Source organism: Oncorhynchus mykiss, chromosome 7, assembly GCF_057628025.1.
Source record: "Oncorhynchus mykiss isolate SJ-2025 chromosome 7, ASM5762802v1, whole genome shotgun sequence".
Lineage (NCBI taxonomy): Eukaryota > Metazoa > Chordata > Actinopteri > Salmoniformes > Salmonidae > Oncorhynchus > Oncorhynchus mykiss.
Window position 1 is genome coordinate 69,851,133 of NC_143028.1, and position 20,981 is coordinate 69,872,113.

General features: G+C 42.9%; 1 long non-coding RNA gene across 1 annotated transcript in view; it reads left to right on the forward strand.

The window, feature by feature from the left end:
* Nucleotides 1-20,591, forward strand: part of LOC149982659 (uncharacterized) — a 74,793-nt gene extending 54,202 nt beyond the window's left edge. The window contains exon 3 of the long non-coding RNA XR_016497431.1: nucleotides 20,486-20,591. This is a non-coding gene — a long non-coding RNA (uncharacterized LOC149982659). The remainder of the gene's footprint in view (nucleotides 1-20,485) is intronic.
* The last annotated feature ends 390 nt before the right edge of the window (nucleotides 20,592-20,981 follow it).

Genomic DNA, 20,981 nt, shown 5'->3' on the forward strand with positions numbered 1-20,981 from the left:
TTGTCTTAAATCATTTATTTATTAATATTAACTAAGTAATTCACAGAAATGCACAAACAAACAAACAAAGTCAATATGGTTACAAGAAATGATAAGGGAATGTGCCCTAGTGGGCTAAACCGGCATCGTGGCTTGGTGGACAAAACGGGGAGTGGGGGTCAGCTAAGAAGTCACTACAGAGTGATAATTATAACAATTGGAATGCTAATCCTTTATACATGAACGCTCACTCATTCGGGAACAATTGCAATCAATATATATATTTACGCTCAGTGTGTCGTCTTGATCGCTGTTGAAAAATGTGTTAATTTTGTAGAATTGTCCATCTCTCTCTCTCTCTCTGTCTTGGTTAGAGGGGATAGTTCAGAGTGACATTAATTCATTTGTTATAGAATGGTTGTTTTGGCGGTTGTCATTCTTCGCGTTCAATGAAGAAGACTGACAAACGCCGCCCGAACAAGGAGAAGAACCGACTTCGACGGAAGACGAGACAATTTATCTATATTCTTTAGTCGAGTATGGACGAACATGCATTATTTAACCCTCCTGTTGTGTTTGTTTCATGTTTATTAATTCTGTGTTCCCGGTCCAAAATGACCTCCCCATTATATATGATTAGAAATCCATAATAATCCATATATTATCACCTAATGTTGTGTTAGATCTTTTTATCAACTTAAGTTCTTGTGAACATTACATGTTTCGAAATTATATTTGCTATTGATGGCCTGTAGGCCTCATTGACCTGAGCTCATACAACTAGTTTTTGAGTAAAAAAAAGCATAATGTATAGATTATTTTGACTATAACAAATACTCAGATGAAACATATTGTGCTATTTATCACAGACTACTTTGTATGAAAGTTTAACAGGGTCTCTCTCCTCCACACCAATGTCATGGTCAAAAATATGATCAAGAGCCTCACATACAGTATATTGTTTGGTCATTGTGCTGCCACAGAATGAATTGTGAACAAGGCCTCAAAAAAGCTTTATTTACCAGAACTGCGAGAAAAGTTCTATATATTATTGAAACAAAGTTGCAATTGTTTGTGAGAATGCCAACAGGTGTGGTTCCCGTGGAGGAACGATTCTATTGGGAAAAGGTTCCCATGGGGGCTGCCATGAAAGCCAAGAAGGGCCCATGCCCATCCATGTGCTGAATGGGAATGTGCCTGAACTCAATTTTATACACTAACTGTAGTCTCATCCATTCATTTCTAATGACCGGTCATTTTTGACCGGTAACAGCACAGGTGTACACCCAAAATGTAAGGAAAATCATCTAAATGTATTTTGTGTATTCAGATGCCCTGTTTGGACAAAGTCATGGAACCTTATGTCACGACTTCCGCCGAAGTTGTTCCCTCTCCTTGTTCGGGCGGTGTTCGGCAGTCAACATCACTGACCTTCTAGCCATTGCTGATCCATTTTTCATTTTCCATTGGTTTTGTCTTGTCTTCCATCACACCTGGTTCCAATCCCATCAATTACATGTTGTGTATTTAACCCTCTGTTTCCCCTCATGTCCTTGTCGATGATTGTTTATTGTAAGTGTATGTGCACATCTGTACTGGTGTGCATCAGGTTGTTACCCACTGATTTTTGTTATTATGTTTTCCTGTGTTTTTTTTGTAAATAAACTGCGCCGTTGGAAACACAGTTATTTCTCTCTTGCGTCTGACTTCTCTGCCACCAGTTAAACACCCTTACACCTTATGACAATCATATTAAATTAACTACCCTTTTCAGAGAGAACTTGTAAATCGGTCCAATTCGACCGGAACACAGCAGGAGGGTTAACCAATTAATCACAATGATGAGGACTTTACGAATTTCAATTTCCTCACTAGAAGACCATGTATAAACCTTTTATGGATGGTGTACTTGGCTAATTTATGGCTAGGATAAGAGACACCCAAGGCATTGCTGTTGAACCAGCTTTTGTTATAGTAGTGCAAGGGTGGCCTACTGTGGGCTTAGGTTTTTATCTAATGAAACGGAAAACAAGCAAAAACGTATATGTTTCTGAATACGACGGTCACTGGCGCCATCTCATCTTTCCACGATGGGCCTATGGACATTTTAGCCTACATGGAGGTGGGGTTTACGCACATCCAAAATAATAACAGCAGCTGGATAAAACAGTGTACAGATAAAAATATTATTTTAATAAAACTTTGGTGGTGATTTATTTTAAAGCGGTCTCAAGTGCCAAACCCTTCTTGGTTTTGGGAGAGCGAGGTAAATTGTCACATGGGTAAGTTGTCAAACAGTTCATACCACCAACACTAGAGGCGCTATCTCAAAAATCAAATAGCTACTTTGTTGGACTACATGTTCTATGGTCACATAGTCACATGTGGTCAAGGTCACTCTAATCTGAGGTGAGCATAAGTTTCTTATTTTTCTTCAAAAGTAAAAAATTGTCACTTTACATTTTATGCAATAAAACTTTGTTAGGTATGAATGTTCAAAATGATAATTTTAGTTAGAGAGGAGACAATACAGTGTCTTTTGATACTGTAACTGCAGTCCTATGTTGAGCTAACCTTGAGATTTAGCCAACATTAGCACACATGGCACACAAGTTGTCTCAATGACCTTGGGGCAAGTCTTCACGTGACAACTTGCCCCAGTATACATAGACATATAGCACATGCTCAAAAAAATTGTGATATTGTGTAATCAGCTCTGATAATAGTATTAAATGTTAGTGTAAATAGATTATTATATATACATATAGTTCAGAGCAGCAGACATATCCCTGGACTACACAAGACAGGCTCTGGCGTGTGTGTGTGTGTGTGTGTGTGTGTGTGTGTGTGTGTGTGTGTGTGTGTGTGTGTGTGTGTGTGTGTGTGTGTGTGTGTGTGTCTCATACATGCCTAATGTATGAGACAGTATATCCACAGACTACTTCATGTCATGAATTTAGTGTGATGTTGTGAATTACAATGTGGCAACAATGATAGTAGACAGGGAGATGGGTGTAATAAGCCTGTAATGAATATGTAATTGCAATGAGGAAATGTGTTTTGAAGGAAAGAAGGGAAGGGAGGAAGGAAGATGGATAGAAATGATAAAAGAAAGACAGAGAATGGCAGCACACCACCTGGCATAATGTTAAAGGCAGTGAGGCAGGTGAAGTTGCAGAACAAATCAATCAGGAGTACAGCGAAGGATTGGTACTCTGACTCGGTATTGTCAAAAGGTTACCAGAGAAGAAGCTAAAATTCAAACAGCCATGCCAACAACAGTGGTTGGCTATACAAAGCCACGGCAGGTTTTTGCACCTGATTTGGAGATGCAGCTTGTTCAGTGTATCACTAGGTCAGCTGACATTTATTTTTGTCTGTAGCCAAGTGAGGTCAGAAGACTTGCCTACCTGTTTGCTGTGGCACACCAGATGACATTTGTGCCAATGTGGCAAGAAAGAGAAAAGGCCAGCTTGGAGTGGTTTACAAGCTTCTTAAAGCGGAACCCAACGCTGTTGCTGAGAAAACCAGAGACAACTAGCCTTGCCAGGGCAAGTAACTTCAACAGAGAAAATTTTAATGCTTTCTTTGACAATGTAGCAGAAGTGCTACAGAGATATCAATTTGGACCAGGAGACATATGGAATGTCGATGAAACTGGGGTGACCACTGTACATAAACCTGACAAAGTGGTGGGCAGACATGGATTCAAACAAGTAGGGTCACTGACCACCACTGAAAGGGGAACCCTCGTCACACTGGCCTGTGCTGTCTCAGCCACAGGGAATAGTATACTTCAATATTTTATATTCCCCTATGTCAACTTCCGCAATAATTTCCTGATCAACGGGCCACCTGGCAGCAAAGAGGGGCAAATCTCTCTGGGTGGATGAAAGATGTGCACTTTGTTGACTTCCTGAAACATTTCGTCGAGCATACGAAGTGCTCAAAGGAGAAGCCCTGTTTACTCCTTTTGGACAAAACCCAGAATCTCATCTGTCCAATCTCATCTGTCAAATATGCCAAAGAAAATGGCATAATTATGCTGTCTTTCCCACCCCATTGCTCTCATCGGCTTCAACCCTTAGACAGATCTGTCTACAGGCCGCTAAAGAGGCGCATCAACACCACGTGTGATGCCTGGATGAGGAACAATCCCGGGAAGACAATGTCAATTCATGACATTCCTGGGATTGTGTCAATCGCCTATCCTCTGGCTGCAACCCACTTGAACATTCAGGCTGGCTTTAGGGTGGCTGGGGTACAACCTTACAACATGGATGTATTTCTGGAAAGTTTGCACCATCCTACGTTACAGATCTCCCCATTCAGAACCCAACCCTACCAGGTCCCAGCACCAACCCTATCCTGCCAGGCCCCAGCAACATTTCAGCCCTGCCAGGCCCCAGCACCAACCTGCCAGGCCCCAGCAACATTCCAGCCCTGCCAGGCCCCAGCACCAACCTGCCAGGTCCCAGCAACATTTCAGCCCTGCCAGGCCCCAGCACCAACCTGCCAGGCCCCATCACCAACCTGCCAGGCCCCAGCACCAACCTTCCAGGCCCCAGCACCAACCTGCCAGGCCCCAGCACCAACCTGCCAGGCCCCAGCACCAACTTGCCAGGCCCCAGCAACATTCCAGCCCTGCCAGGCCCCAGCACCAACCTGCCAGGCCCCAGCAACATTTCAGCCCTGCACAGGCCCCAGCACCAACCTGCCAGGCCCCAGCACCAACCTGCCAGGCCCCAGCACTATTCCAGCCCTGCCAGGCCCCAGCACAATTTCAGCCCTGCCAGGCCCCAGCACCAACCTACCCTGCCTCGAACGAGCTCAGACACAGACCTGCCCAGTTCTTATGCTAGCACCAGCTCACCCTTGCACAGCAATGCCATTGCTGAAAGTGGACTACCAACTCCAGAGGACATCCGACCATATCCAATAGCTGGCCCCCGAAAACCAGCTTGCAAAGGAAGAAAACGGTGCAAAACCGCAATGCTAACTGACACACCAGTGAAGAAGGCACAAGAAATGGAAAAGGCACAATCTAGCAAAAGGCTGTTTCTGAAGAAAGGGAAGCAAAGGGGGGAGTCTAAATCTGGATCTGCAAAGAAAGAAAATTCATAGAAGGGTCATCATCAGATGAAGAGGAGTGCTTCTGCCTCATCTGTGTGGAGCCATTTTCAAACAGCCTTCCAAAGGAGACTTGGGTAAAGTGTGTGAGATGCAACAAAAGGGCCCATGATGCTTGCACCGCAGGCCAGGCAATTTATGTGTGCCAGAACTGTGACTCTGAAGATGAGTCTGATTAGTCAGATACGGATGTACGTCGTATAGGCTGTTACAAAACGGCTCATTTGTGCATTAGTGTGTTTAAAAACCACATCTGTTTTGTTAAGACTTCAAACATTTAAGCAAGTTATCTGCAGCATTAAATTCCATTCCTATTCCAACAATTACCATGGATCTATGTGCATGCCAGAGGATGTTTGATTTCAAAGTTCGAAGTGTCACGGCCTGACCTGTTCAAATCAAATCTAATTTTATTTGTCACATACACATGGTTAGCAGATGTTAAAGCGAGTGTAGCAAAATGTTTCACCTGTCCTTGTGCTTGTCTCCACCCCCCTCCAGGTTTCGCTTATTATCCCTGGGGTATTTATCCCTGGGTTTCCTGTCTCTCTGTGCCAGTTCGTCTTGTTTTGTCAAGTGAACCAACATTTTTCCTAGCTCCTATTTTGTCCTAACCCTCCTGGATTTGACCCTTGCCTATCCTGACGCCGAACCCGCTTGCCTGACCTCTCTTCCTGTTCTGATCTCGAGCCTCCCTATCCCCTTGTACTGTTTGGACTCAGACCTGATCACTAAATCCCTGCCTGTCCTGACCTTGAGCCTGCCTATCGCCTGGTACTGTTTGGAGTCTGACCTGGTTTATGAACTCTTGCCTGTCCCCGACCTGCCTTTTGCCTACACTTTTGTTATAATAAATATCGGAGATCAACCATCTGCCTCCTGTGTCTGCATTTGGGTCTCGCCTTGTGACCTTATACAAAGTAAAGTGGTCGTGCCACTTAATTAATGTGTGCCTTGCCAGCATTATTGTTTTGACTGAAGGCATGATTTGCCAGATTCTCTAGGCATGCTAGTTTTTATTTTGAGTTCTTTAATGAAGTTGAATTTGGGTTTGAATTTGAAATGAATTAGTTGTGTTCTTATTTGTTGATAATCCAATGTGACAACTTTTGCGACGTAGTGTGACAATTTCCCCGAAGATGGGGCAAATTGTCAAAAGTGCACACTCTCTATTTAACAGTATACAACTCCGTACTGAAATAAGATATGACGATGTAATGAATACAAAATATGTTCATTTGGTATGCCATTTATACCATTGTGATATATTGTGCCCAGTAAATGTTAGACAGTGTGAAACGTAACATTTGCGCAGGACAAAAAAAAGTGGAAGGGAGGCTGTGCATTGTTTCAAATGAAATTAAACAAGATAGGAAAATAACATTCAATCAAATCAAGCGTTTGTTAAAACCAGTTTGGGAAAGGCTAGCGGGACACCTCGACAACACCCGGTGAATTTGCAGAGCGCCAAATTCAAATGAAATTACTACAAATATTTAACTTTCATAAAATCACAAGTGTAACACATCAAAATAAAGCTTAACTTGTCGTTAATCCAGCCGCCGTGTCAGATTTCAAAAAGGCTTTACGGCAAAGCAAACCATGTGATTATCTGAGGACAGCGCTCCGCTTACCAAAACTTAAAAAACATATTTCAACGAAGCAGGTGCGACACGAAAGTCAGAAATAGCGATATAAAAAAAACCTTACCTTTGACGATCTTCTTCTGTTGGCACTCCAAAAGGTCCCAGTTACATCACAAATGGTCCTTTTGTTCGATAATGTCCTGGCGCACTTCAGTCAATAATCCATCCAGTTTCCCTCCATCAAATGCATACAAAATTATTCCCAAATGCTACTAATAAACTTTTCCAAACAAGTCAAGCTCAAAAACCCTCCAATGTGGATGATTTAAAACTATTCTGCAAAGAAGAGTGGGTCAAAATTCCTCCACAGCGATGTGAAAGACTCAATGCCAGTTATCGCAAACGCTTGATTGCAGTTGTTTCTGCTGAGGGTGGCACAACCAGTTATTAGGTTTAGGGTGCACATAAAGCACTTCTCTCTCTCATAGGGCCATGAAGGTTCGGATAGCTTTTTTCCTTTAATAAAAAAAAAATCACTTAAACTACATTTTGTGTTTACTTGGGTTATCTTTGTGTAATATTAAAATTTGGTTGTTCTGAAACATTTAAGTGTGACAAATGTGCAAAAAATAAGAGATCAGGAAGGGGGCAAATACTTTTTGACAGCACTGTAAATAAAAAAACAAGAAAATTATATTTACTACACAACAAACATGAGGATAAAAAAACAAAAGAATAACAATAAAACGGAAAGACTAAAAAAACCACCCTAAGGAAAAGCAAAGCTAAAAAGGTGTGTGTTAAGATTTATTTTAAATATGTCAACAGTAAATATGTCAAAAACTCCCTAGAAAGGCCAAAACCTAGGAAGAAACCTAGAGAGGAACCAGGCTATGAGGGGTGGCCAGTCCTCTTCTGGCTGTGCCGGGTGGATATTAAAACAGAACATGGCCAAGATGTTCAAATGTTCATAGATGATCAGCAGGGTCAAATAATAATAATCACAGTGGTTGTCGAGGGTGCAACAGGTCAGCACCTCAGGAGTAAATGTCAATTGGCTTTTCATAGCCGATCATTCAGGGGATCTCTACCACTCCTGCTGTCTCTAGAGAGTTGAAAACAGCAGGTCTGGGACAGGTAGCACGTCCGGTGAACAGGTCAGGGTTCCATAGCCGCAGGCAGAACAGTTGAAACTGGAGCAGCAGCACGGCCAGGTGGACTGGGGACAGCAAGGAGTCATCAGGCCAGGTAGCCTCTCTCTCTCTCTCTCTCTCTCTCTCTCCCAGGACCTGAGCCCTAGGATCATGCCTCAGGTCCTGAGAGAGAGAGAGAGAGAGAGAGAGAGAGAGAGAGAGAGAGAGAGAGATAGAAATGAAATTCACAGAGGACACCAGATAAGACAAGAGAAATACTCCAGATATAACAGACTGACCCTAGACCCCAGACACACAAACTACTGCAGCATAAATACTGGAGGCTGAGACAGGAGGGCTCAGGAAACACTGTGGCCCCATCCGACGATACCCCTGGGCAGGGCCAAACAGGCAGGATATAACCCCACCCACTTTGCCAAAGCACAGCCCCCACACCACTAGACGGATATCTTCAACCAGCAACTTACCATCCTGAGACAAGGCCGAGTATAGCCCACAAAGATCGCCGCCACGGCACAACCCAAGGGGGGTGCGCCAAACCAGACAGGAAGATCACGTCAGTGACTCAACCCACTCAAATGATGCACCCCTCCTAGGGACGGCATGGAAGAGCACCAGTAAGCCAGTGACTCAGCCCCTGTAATAGGGTTAGAGGCAGAGAATCCCAGTGGAGAGAGGGGAACCTGCCAGGCAGAGACAGCAAGGGCGGTTTGTTGCTCCAGTGCCTTTCCTTTCACCTTCACACTCCTGGACCAGGCTACACTATATCATAGGACCAACTGAAGAGATGAATCTTCAATAAAGACTTAAGGGTTGAGACTGAGTCTGCGTCTCTCACATGGGTAGGCAGACCATTCCATAAAAATTGAGCTCTATAAGAGAAAGCCCTGCCTCCAGCTGTTTAATTAGAAATTCTAGGGACAGTTAGGAGGCCTGTGTCTTGTGACCGTAGCGTACGTGTAGGTATGTACGGCAGGACAGAAATCGGAAAGATAGGTAGGATCAAGCCTATGTAATGCTTAGGTTAGCAGTAAAACCTTGAAATCAGCCCTTGCCTTAACAGGAAGCCAGTGTAGAGAGGCTAGCACTGGAGTAATATGATCAAATTTTGGGGTTCTAGTCAAGATTCTAGCAGCTGTGTTTAGCACTAACAAGTTTATTTAGTGCTTTATCCGGGTAGAAGGAAAGTAGAGCATTGCTGTAGTCTAACCTAGAAGTGACAAAAGCATGGATTACTTTTTCTTTATCATTTTTTGGACAGAAAGTTTCTGATTTTTGCAATGTTACATAGATGGAAGAAATGTCCTTGAAACAGTCATTGATACAGTATGTTCGTCAAAAGAAAGATCAGGGTCCAGAGTAACGTCGAGGTGCTTCACAGTTTTATTCGAGACGACTATACAACCATCAAGATTAATTGTCAGACTCAACAGAATATCACTTTGTTTCTTGGGACCTAGAACAAGCATCTCTGTTTTGTCCGAGTTTAAAAGTAGAACATTTGCAGCCATCCACTTCCTTATGCATGGAACACAGGCTTCCAGCGAGGGCAATTTTGGGGTTTCACCATGTTTCATCGAAATGTACAGTTGTGTGTCATCCGCAAAGCAGTGAAAGTTAACATTATGTTTCCGAATGACATCACCAAGAGGTAAAATATATAGTCAGAGGACAAACCATCCACAGAGACAAACGGATACCTTTCCGACAGATAAGATCTAAACCAGGCCAGAACTTGTCCGTGTAGACCAGTAGACCAATTTGGGTTTCCAATCTCTCCAAAAGAATGTGGTGATCGACGGTATCAAAAGCAGCACTAAGGTCTAGGAGCACGAGGACAGATGCAGAGCCTCGGTCTGACGCCATTAAAAGGTAATTTAACCCCTCTACAAGTGCAGTCGCAGTGCTATGATGGGGTCTAAAACCAGACTGAAGCGTTTCGTATACATAGTTTGTCTTCAGGAAAGCAGTGAGTTGCAGTGCAACAGCTTTTTCTAAACATTTTGAAGAGGAATGGAAGATTCGATATAGGCCGATAGTTTTTTATATTTTCTGGGTCAAGGTTTGGCTTTTTCAAGAGAGTTCTTTATTACTGCCACTTTTAGTGAGTTTGGTTCACATTCGGTGGATAGAGAGACATTTATTATGTTCAACATAGGAGGGCCAAGCACAGGAATCAGCTCTTTCAGTAGTTCAGTTGGAATAGGGTCCAGTATGCAGTTTGAAGGTTTAGAGGCCATGATTATTTTCATCATTGTGTCAAGAGATATACTACTAAAACACTTGAGTGTCTGCCTTGATCCTAGGTCCTGGCAGAGTTGTGTAGACTCAGGACAACTGAGCTTTGGAGGAATACTCAGATTTAAAGAGGAGTCCATAATTTGCTTTCTAATGATCATGATCTTTTCCTCAGAGAAGTTCATGAATATATCACTGCTGGAGTGAAAGCCATCCTCTCTTGGGGAATGCTGCTTTTTAGTTAGCTTTGCGACCGTATCAGAAATAAATCCTATGTCTGAAGTCAGCTGGAAACTGTGTGGCAGTTGATCGAGGTGCTTTCTCCACCAGTCGAACAATCCTAGCTGCAATCTTCCATCACCGTGCATCATGGCTGGATAGGCTGCGCTTCTGCTGTCAAAATCCTTGCCATTACCAACAGCGTTAACGCTAAGACCTGTTTTTGGTGAGTCTTACATCTTCCTATTTGCTCTGATTGTAATTGTCACTTATGATCTAGTTTTTAAGGACGCACCTACAGTAAAATATTGGCACGCGTCCCATCGCAGCGCAAGCGAGCTGATGTGATAGACAGCTAAATTGTTGACACTTGCACCACTTTAGCACCCATCGAAAATAGAGCCTTTAAAAAATCAATCAAAATCCTCCAGCTTCCAGTAAAGAGATACACAACATTCTCTCGGATCATGGCTGAACTGCTTCTTTTAGCCACCACAAAAGGCTAAAATCTCTTTATTACATCGCTAGGTGTTGAACTGAGGTTGCTGTAGTTTTAAACAAAAGGTTTTACCTTTTTATTTGTTTTTCGTTCGCTCACATCACAAAAAAATATTTTAAACATTTAATACAACTATATTGCCTTACATATCATTACTATGATATTAAAGCTGCTGACTGTACACTGTGTATATGCATTTAGCTACAGTACATGAGTTAATCAGGCAATGTTTCCTATTGGGTGATTTTTTTCTGCACTGCAAACTTGATGTGATCTTGAATCTTAAACGGATACTTCAGGATGTTGACAATGACGCCCTTTATATACAGTTGTGGACTAACATATTGGTACCCTTGCACTTTTTTCAAGTAACTCACAATTTTCCCAAAAAACAAGTTGAAATTGACTGAAAGTATTTGGTCTTCACAAGTCTTTATTTCACTGTTAATGTTGTAGAACCATTGTTTTTGATTCAGAACTTAATATATTCATTTAAATCAAGAAATTAACAGAAATGGCTTTGACAGAATTATTGACACTAGACTATTTGGTAGCACAGACTTTGGTCAAAAAATCTGCAATCAAGTGCTTCCTATAGCCATCAATGAGCTTCCTGCACCTCCGTACTGGCAGTTTGGCCCCTTCCTCTTGTGCAAACTGCTCCAGTTCTCCCGGAGTTGAAGGGTGCCTTCTCCCAACCTCTGTTTTCAAATGTCTCCACAAGTTTTCAATGGGATTTAGATCTGAATTCATTGCTGGCAACTTCAGAACTGTCCAGCATTTTGTCTTGAACCATTCCTGTGTGCTTTTTGAAGTGTGTTTGGGGTCATTGTCCTGCTGGAAGACCCATTACCTTCGACGGAGATGCAGGTTTCTGATACTGGGTCCAAAATTGCGCTCCAAAATGCCTTAGTATTCTCCTGATTTCATGATGCCATGCACACATTCAAGGCACCCAGTGCCAGAGGCCGCAAGGCAGGCCCAAAAGGTCACTGAACCTCCATGTTTGACTCAATGTTTGACTGTCTCCTATCATATAACCCTCTTTCATTGAGTTGGCGATGGATGGTGCGAGCTGAAACTGTCATATCCTATGTCTGAGGTCAGATGGAATTTTTGTGGCAATTGATTGAGGTGCTTTCTCCACCAGTCGAAGAATCCTTCGCTGCAATCTTCCATCAAGTTTTCTCTTAAAGCCATGTCCAGAGAGATTGGCTAGTGGCAAGGCCTTAAACTTTTTGATGACATTAAGTACGGTGGAAAGAGGAACATCAAGGTCTCTGGAGATGGACTTGTATCCTTAAGATTGTCCATGTTTGGCTACAATCTTGTGTCTGGCCTCCTCAGATAATTCTCTGGTTTTCTATCTTTTCTTTCTTTTTTTTGCTCATTAGGGTACACTGTGACACAAAATAGTAATTTTCTCTATTCAAACGGGGTGAATCAGTGATTTTTATATTACAGGCACCTGCAACTCACCACACCAATTCAATTCCAAAGTAAGTAAAGACCATTTTAGGATTTCTTTGTGTAGTAAGTTATCATTTAGTACATTTTTCTGATGTTTTTTGTTTTATTCAACTTCAAACCAAAGACATCAAAACTATGAAATAACACATGGAATTATGTAGTAAACAAAAAGTGTTAACCAAATCAGCTTCTTTTATTTAACCTCCACTACAGCTCCGTCGATGAGAATGAGGGCTTGCTCGGTCCTCCTTTCCTGAAGTTCACAATCATCTGCTTTGTCTTGATCACGTTGAGGGAGAGGTTGTTGTCCTGGCACCACACGGCGATGTCTCTGACCTCCTCCCGTATACGCTGTCTCGTCGTTGTTGGTGAGCAGGCCTACCACTGTTGTGTCATCTGCAAATGTTATGATGGTGTTGGAGTCGTGCATGGCCATGCAGTCATGAGTGAACAGGGAGTACAGGATGGGACTGAGCACGCACCCCTGAGGGGCCCCCGTGTTGAGGATCAGTGTGGTGTATGTGTTGTTACCTACCCTTACCACCTGGGGGCAGCCCATCAAGAAGTCCAGGATCCAGTTGCAGAGGGAGGTGTTTAGTCCCAGGGTCCTTAGCTTAGTGACGAGCATTTAGGGCACTATGGTGTTGAACACTGAGCTGTAGTCAATGAATAGCATTCTCACATGGGTGTTCGTTATGTCCAGGTGGGAAATGGCAGTGTGGAGTGAAATAGGGATTGCATCATCTGTGGATCTGTTGGGGCGGTATGCAAATTGAAGTGGGTCTTGTATTTCTGGGATAATGGTGTTGATGTGAGCCATGACCAGCCTTTCAAAGCACTTCATGGCTACAGATGTGAGTGCTACGGGTCAGTAGTCATTTAGGCAAGTTACTTTAGTGTTCTTAGGCACAGGGACTATGGTGGTCTGCTTGAAACATCTTGGTATAACAGAGAGGTTGAAAATGTCAGTGAAGACACTTTCCAGTTGGTCAGTGCATGCTCCAAGTACACGTCCTGGTAATCAGTCAGGCACTGCGGCCTTGTGAATGTTGACCTGTTTAAAGGTCTTACTCACATTGGCTGCGGAGAGCGAGATCACACAGTCATCCGGAACAGCTGATGCTCTCATACATGCTTCAGTGTTACTTTCCTCAAAGCGAGCATAAAAGTTATTTAGCTCGTCTGGTAGGCTTGTGTCACTGGGCAGCTCTCGGCTGTGCTTCCCTTTGTAATCTGTAATAGTTTGCAAGCCCTTCCACATCCAACTAGTGTCGATGCCGGTGTAGTAAGATTCGATCTTAGTCCTGTATTGATGCTTTGCCTGTTTGATGGTTCGTCTGAGGGCATAGCGGGATTTCTTATAAGCTTCCAGGTTAGAGTCCCGCTCCTTGAAAGCGGCAGCTCTACCCTTTAGCTCAGTGCGGATGTTGCCTGCAGTCCATGGCTTCTGGTTGGGGTATGTACGTACAGTCACAGTGGAGACGATGTCATCGATGCACTTATTGATGAAGCCAGTGACTGCTGTTGTGTAGTCCTCACTGCCATCGAAAGAATCCCGGAACATATTCCAGTCTGTGCTAGCATAACAGTCCTGTAGTTTAGCATCTGCTTCATCTGACCACTTTCTTATTGACCGAGTCTCTGGTGCTATCCTGCTTTCATTTTTGCTTGTAAGCAGGAATCAGGAGGATAGAATTATGGTCCGATTTTCCAAATGGAGGTCAAGGGAGAGCTTTGTACGCGTGCGTCTCTGTGTTTGGAATAAAGGTGGTCTAGACTTTTTGTCCCTCTGGTTGCACATTTAACATGCTGATAGAAATTAGGCAAAACTGATTTGTTTCCCTGCATTAAGGTCCCCAGCCACTTGGATCGCCGCCTCTGGATTAACGTATTCCTCTTGGTTTATGGTGATATACAGCTCATTGAGTGTGGTCTTAGTGCCAGCATCGGTCTTTGGTGGTATGTAGACAACTACGAAGAATACAGATGAAAACTCTCTAGGTAGATAGTGTGGTCTACAGCTTATCATGAGATACTCTACCTCAGGCAAGCAAAACCTAGAGATTCCTTAGATATCATGCACCAGCTGTTGTTTGCAAATAAATATAGACCGACACCCATTGTCTTATCAGAGGCTGCTGTTCTATCCTGTCGATAGCGTATATATCCCGCCTGCTGTATGTTATTAATGTCGTCGTTCAGCCACGACTCAGTGATATTAGAGTTTTTAATGTCCCGTTGGTTGTATATACGTGCTTTTAGTTCTTATTTTATTTTCCAATGATTGTACGTTGGCTAACAGTACGTGTGGCAAAGGCAGATTAGCCACTCGTCGTCTGACACCCCAATCTCCTTCCGCAAAATCTCTGTCTCTTTCTCCTGCGAATGGCGAATGAATCTCTCTTGTCCGACTCATTAAAAAAGAAAAATTCTTCATCCAATTCAAGGTGAGTAATCGCTGTCCTGATGTCCAGAAGCTCTTTTCGGTCATAAGAGATGGTAGCAGCAATATTATGTACAAAATAAGTAACTAACAATGCGAAAAAACTAACAAAATAGCGTGGTTGGTTCAGAGCCAATAAAACGGCAGTGATCCTCTCTGGCGCCAGCATACTTCTGAGTAAAGTTGAGTTAAAGTATACAAACGCCCAACCTCAGTTATCCTGTCTTGGGCAGGGGGCAGTATTTTCACCTCCGGATGAAAAGCGTCCAAATTAACCTGCCTGCTACTCAGGCCCATAAGCTAGGATGTGCATATAATTAGTGGATTTGGATAGAAAACACTCTAAAGTTTCCAAAACTGTTAAAATAATGTCTGTGAGTATAACAGAACGGACATGGCAGGCAAAAACTAGAGGAAAATCCAACCAGGAAGTACTATTATTTTGAAAGGCTGTTTTTCCATTGAAAGCCTATCCACCATACAAACCTAGACCCAGTTCACAAGCTCTATGTTTTCTTCTACGTGTGGCCAGTCTTTGGGCATTGTTTCAGGCTTTTATTCTGAAAAATGAGGGAGATACAGCACCTTCAATCAGTGGACAGTGGAAATTTCCAGACATCAGCCATGCACCTGATCGGGAACGCGCCTTTCTTGTTTCTCCTTTTCTATTGACGAAGCTTTTGTCCGGTTTAAATATGATCGATTATTTATAACAAAAGCAACCGGAGGATTGATTTTAAACATCGTTTGGCATGTTTCTACGAACTTTTATCGTACTTTTTAAAAACTTTTCGTCTGGACTTAGTGCCTTCTGCATTTGGATTACTGGACAAAACGCGCAAACAAAAAGGAGGTTTTTAGTCATAAAGAGGGATATTATCGAACAAAACAAACATTTATTGTCTAACATGGAGACCTGGGAGTGCCACCAGATGAAGATCATCAAAGGTGAGTGATTAATTTTAATGCTACTTCTGACTTTTGTGAGCAATCTCCTTGGTTGGAAAATGGCTGTATGGGTTTCTGTGGCTAGGCGCTGACCTAACATAATCGCAAAGTGTGCTTTCGCCGTAAAGCCTTTTTGAAATCTGACACAGCGATTGCATTAAGGAGAAATTTATCTTCATTCGTATGTTTAACACTTGTAGCTTTTATCAATGTTTATGATGAGTATTTCTGTTATTTGATGTGGCTCTCAACACTTTCACCGGATGTTTGTTTGAGACAATGCATTTCTGAACATAACACACCAATTTCAAATTAGGTTTTTGGACATAAAGATAAATTTTATCGAACAAAACTCACATTTATTGTGTAACATGAAGTCCTGTAAGTGCCATCTGATGAAGATCATCAAAGGAAAGTGATGAATGTAATCGCTATTTCTGACTTTTGTGAGCCCTCTCCTTGGCTGGATAATTTTTTTCTGTGACTAGGCGCTGACCTAACATAATCGTTTGATGTGCTTTCGCCGTGAAGCCTATTTGAAATCGGACACTGTGGTTGGATTTACAAGACGTTTATCTTTAAAATGGTGTATAATACTTGTATGTTTGAGGAATTTTAATTATGGGATTTCTGTTGGTTTGAATTTGGCGCCCTGCAATTTCACTGGCTGTTGTCCCACCTTGTACCAGAGAGGTTATTATAAACATAAGCAAACTAAGCAACTGTGGATGTTACAGTGGACACCCCTTCGATTTAGTGGATATGGCTATTTCAGCCACACCCAATACTGACAGGTGTGTAAAATCGAGCACATAGCCATGCAATCTCCATAGACAAACATTGGCAGTAGAATGGCCTTACTGAAGAGCTCAGGGACTTTCAACGAGGCACCGTCATAGGATGCCCTGCTAGAGCTTCCCCGGTCAACTGCAAGTGCTGTTATTGTGAAGTGGAAACATCTAGGAGCAACAACGGCTAAGCCACGAAGTAGAAGGCCACACAAGCTGACAGATCGGGACCGACGAGTGCTGAAGCACGAATCGTGTAAAAACAGTCTGTTCTCGTTTGCAACATTTTCTACCTTGTTCCAAACTGCCTCTGGAAGTAACGTCAGCACAAGAACAGTTTGTCGGGAGTTTCATGAAATGGGTTTCAATGGCCGAGCAGCCACACACAAGCCTAAGTTCACCATGTGCAATGCCAAGTGTCGGCTGGAGTGATATAAAGTTCGCCGCCATTGGTCTCTGGATTTGGCAGATGCCAAGAGAACGCTACCTGCCTGAATGCATAGTGCGAACTGTAATGTTTGGTGGAAGAGGAATAATGGTCTAGGGGTGTTTTTCATGGTTTGGGCTAAGCCCCTTAGTTCCAGTGAAGGGAAATCTTAATGTTACAGGATGAAATTACATTATCTGCTTCCAACTTTGTGGAAACAGTTTGGGAAGGGCATTTCCTGTTTCAGTGCCCCCGTGCCCAAAGTAAGGTCCATACAGAAATGGTTTATCGAGATCGTGTGGAAGAACTTGACTGGCCTGCACAGAGCCTTGACCTCAACCCCATCAAACAACATTGGGATTCATTGGAATGCAGACTGTGAGCCAGGCCTACTCTTGAGTACTTTTTACCCTTTTTTTCTCCCCAATTTCGTGATATCCAATTGGTAGTAACGGTCTTTTCCCATTTCTGCAACACCCGTACGGACTCGGGAGAGGCGAAGGTCAAGAGCCATTCACCTCTGGAGAGGCGAATGTCGAAACATGACCCTGCCAAGCCGCACTGCTTCATGACACATTGCTTGCTTAACCCAGAAGCCAGCCGCACCAATATGTCGGAGGAAACTGTGTCAGCGTGCATGTGCCCGACCCGCCACATGAGTCACTAGAGTGCGATGGGACAAGGACATCCCGGCCGGCCAAACCTTCCCCTAACCTGGACGATGCTGGGCCAATTGTGCTTTGCCTCATTGGTCTCCCGGTCGCGACTGGCTGCGACACAGCCAGGGATCGAACCCGGATCTGTAGTGAAGCCTCAAGCACTGCGATGCAGTTCCTTAGACCGCTGTGCCACTCGGGAGGCCATTTTATTGTTTTTTCTCATCATCATTGCAAACATTGGCTACGATATGGCAGCATAACTATTAAGATTGTAATACCAAATAGTAGGCAGTCTAAAGCAGTAGTTGAAAAACGACATAAGGAATAATAGCGCCGTCTGCACTGGCGTAGCACACCTACACACCCCTGGAGGTCGGGCCCCTCAGATAGCATATGAACACATCATAAGCCATGAAATACATTTTTGAATTACAGAACATTTGCTTTCAAACTGCAAAATGTGTAGAATAGCAGGAAATTTGCTAAGATATTATTGAAAGATTATTGAAAGTTGAGACAAAGTAAGGAAACTGTTTTTATTTTGTTGCATTATTTTATCTTAAAATGTACATGCAGGGGCATCTTCTAAAAGGAAAATATTTTGGGGGTGAATTTTCTAAATACTTTCCATATTATTAATTTGTCAGAAATGCCCTTGTCTGGCTCAAATAATCCCAATCTGAAAAATGACCTTATGTACACTACCGGTCATACGTTTAAGATTACCTATTCATTCAATGGTTTTTCTTTATTTTTTTATATTTTCTACATTGTAGAACAATAGTGAAGACATCCAAACTATGAAATGACACATATGGAATCATGTAGTAACCAAAAAAGTGTTAAACAAATCAAAACATATGTTATATTTGAGATTCTCCAAATAACCACCCTTTACCTTGATGACAGCTTTGCACACTCTTGGCATTCTCTCAACCATCTTCATGAGATAGTCACCTGGAATGCATTGCAATTAACAGGTGTGCCTTCTTAAAAGTACATTTTCCTCATTGCATTTCAGCCAATTAGTTGTGCTGTGACAAGGTAGGGGAGGTAGTCCTATTTGGTAAAAGACCACGTCCATATTATGGCAAGAACAGCTCAAATAAGCAAAGAGAAACAACAGTCCATCATTACTTTTCCACCTGAAGGTCAGTCAATACAGAACATTACAATAACTTTTAAAGTTTCTCCAAGTGCAGTCGCAAAAACCATCAAGTGCTATGATGAAACTGGCTCTCATGAGGACCACCACAGGAATGGAAGACACAGTTACCTCTTCTGCAGAGGATAAGTTCTTTAGAGTTACCAGCCTCATAAATTGCAGCCCAAATAAATGCTTCAGAGTTCAAGTAACAGACACATCTCAACATCAACTGTTCAGAGGAGACTGTGTCGTAGTAGTAGTATTTGTAGTAGTAGTAGTAGTAGTAGTAGTAGCAACAGTGTGTTGCTAGGTAATGACATAAACAAAGGCACTGTTAATGAATGTGTGTGTATGTTGTCTCATATATCATGGGCAGGATAGGCTCTAACAATGGGAATCCCAAACCATCCATTGTACAATTAAGCAATAAGGCCGAGGAGATGTGGTACATGGTCAATATACCACGCCTGTTCTTATGCACGATGCAACACGGAGTGCCTGGACACAGCCCTTAGCCATGGTATATTGGCCGTATATCACACTCCACCACTTCCAGATTTGGAGAGGTTTCAAATCTGTGTCTTCTAACAGACACTATTTTTCGTATCTCTGTCACCCAACAGTTTCTGGATCATGGTGTTTCGAAGACAGTGGTTTGTGTAAATCTGTGACGTGCCAGCTATTTTGCAGATCTTTTTCAGCATTTTTGCGGTGGGTGTTCACTCTCATTGGCTCTTTTGTGTACCTGACATGTACCTTACGTCGACAGACACATTGGTTGTACGTTGTGAATTTGGTGTCATTCTGTATACTATGCCAAATGAGAAAGGGGTTGTTATATGTCAGTTCAAACCAGCGTAGCTGCTAAACAATCCTATATTCTTTGGCATTCCTGATTCTCACTGAACCATACAAGTCCTGTAGAATTATGTTCAGCTCCGTTTATGTTGTGTTTCCAAACTCACAATGCACCCTTTTTCTGCACAACAGTCAGTGTAGCAGGTAAGTGCCCACTGTGTTAGCTTGTTAGCTCACAATGTCCTTTTAGTTTCGGTTTCTCTCAAGTTAATCTAAAGGCTTATTTTGGCATGTCTAACTATTGTTGATGAAGCCATTTTATCGAGGTGAAAGGCACAACGATATAAAGGTGAAAAGGCTAAATGTCATAGTCATGGTATACGGTCTCACATACACACGGCTAATTGCTGTTTTAGCCCATCAGTATCCAGTATCCAAACTACCCGGTCTGATATACCATGGCTTTCAGCCAATCAGAATTCAGGACTCAAACCACCCAGTTTATAATGAACAACAATTGTAAAAATGAAATGCCTTTTATGGTGTCTAACAGAGTTGACATAAATCCAGTTAGTTGCATTTTATGAGCAGTTCTTTTTGGGTGGCGGGGTTGTTCCTTTACAGTTCTTTTTGGGGTGGCGGGGTTGTTCCTTTACATTTCTTTTATTTTACCTTTATTTAACTAGGCAACCTCTAATACAATAAATTAACTGACTTGGTGAACATCCCTTCATGTGCCGAACTTGCTTACCACTTTTTGTCATGTGGTTTTGTCCTTCACAGTCTCCATGAAATGATGACCTCTTCCTAAATATCAAATGATTAATTTTGTGTATGGTTTCCTAGAAACAAGGGTGTCTCAATTTACCCCTTTGGGCTCAACTTACCCCACTTCCATACAGTGTAATCCACTTGAGTAATGACTGCCTGAATTATCTTACACTACATACCCAATGCTCAGATTTCACAGTAACCCTTTTTTATCTCCCCCTTTCAACAGAATGGTACAAACCGAATGTTGGCCTCATCGCGGCTCTCCTCACAACCTCAACTGGAGCTGCCATATCGTGTCCAGAAGCGGGAGACACCAAATGCTTTGACTTCTAAACGGGTGACCTCAGTTTGCCCACAAATGTGCATGTGTCTGCTCAAACGGTCAGAAACAGACTCCATGAGGATGGTATGAGGGCCCTACGTCCACAGGTGGAGGTTGTGCTTACAACCCAACACCGTGCAGGACGTTTTTCATTTGCCAGAGAACACCAAGATTGGCAAATTCACCACTGGCGCCCTGTGCTCTTCACAGATGAAAGCAGGTTCACACTGAGCACATGTGACAGACGTGACAGTCTGGAGACACCGTGGAGAACGTTTTGCTGCCTGCAACATCCTCCAGCATGACCGGTTTGGCGTCGGGTCAGTCATGGTGTGGGGTGGCATTTCTTTGGGGGGCCGCACAGCCCTCCATGTGCTCGCCAGAGGTAGCCTGACTGCCA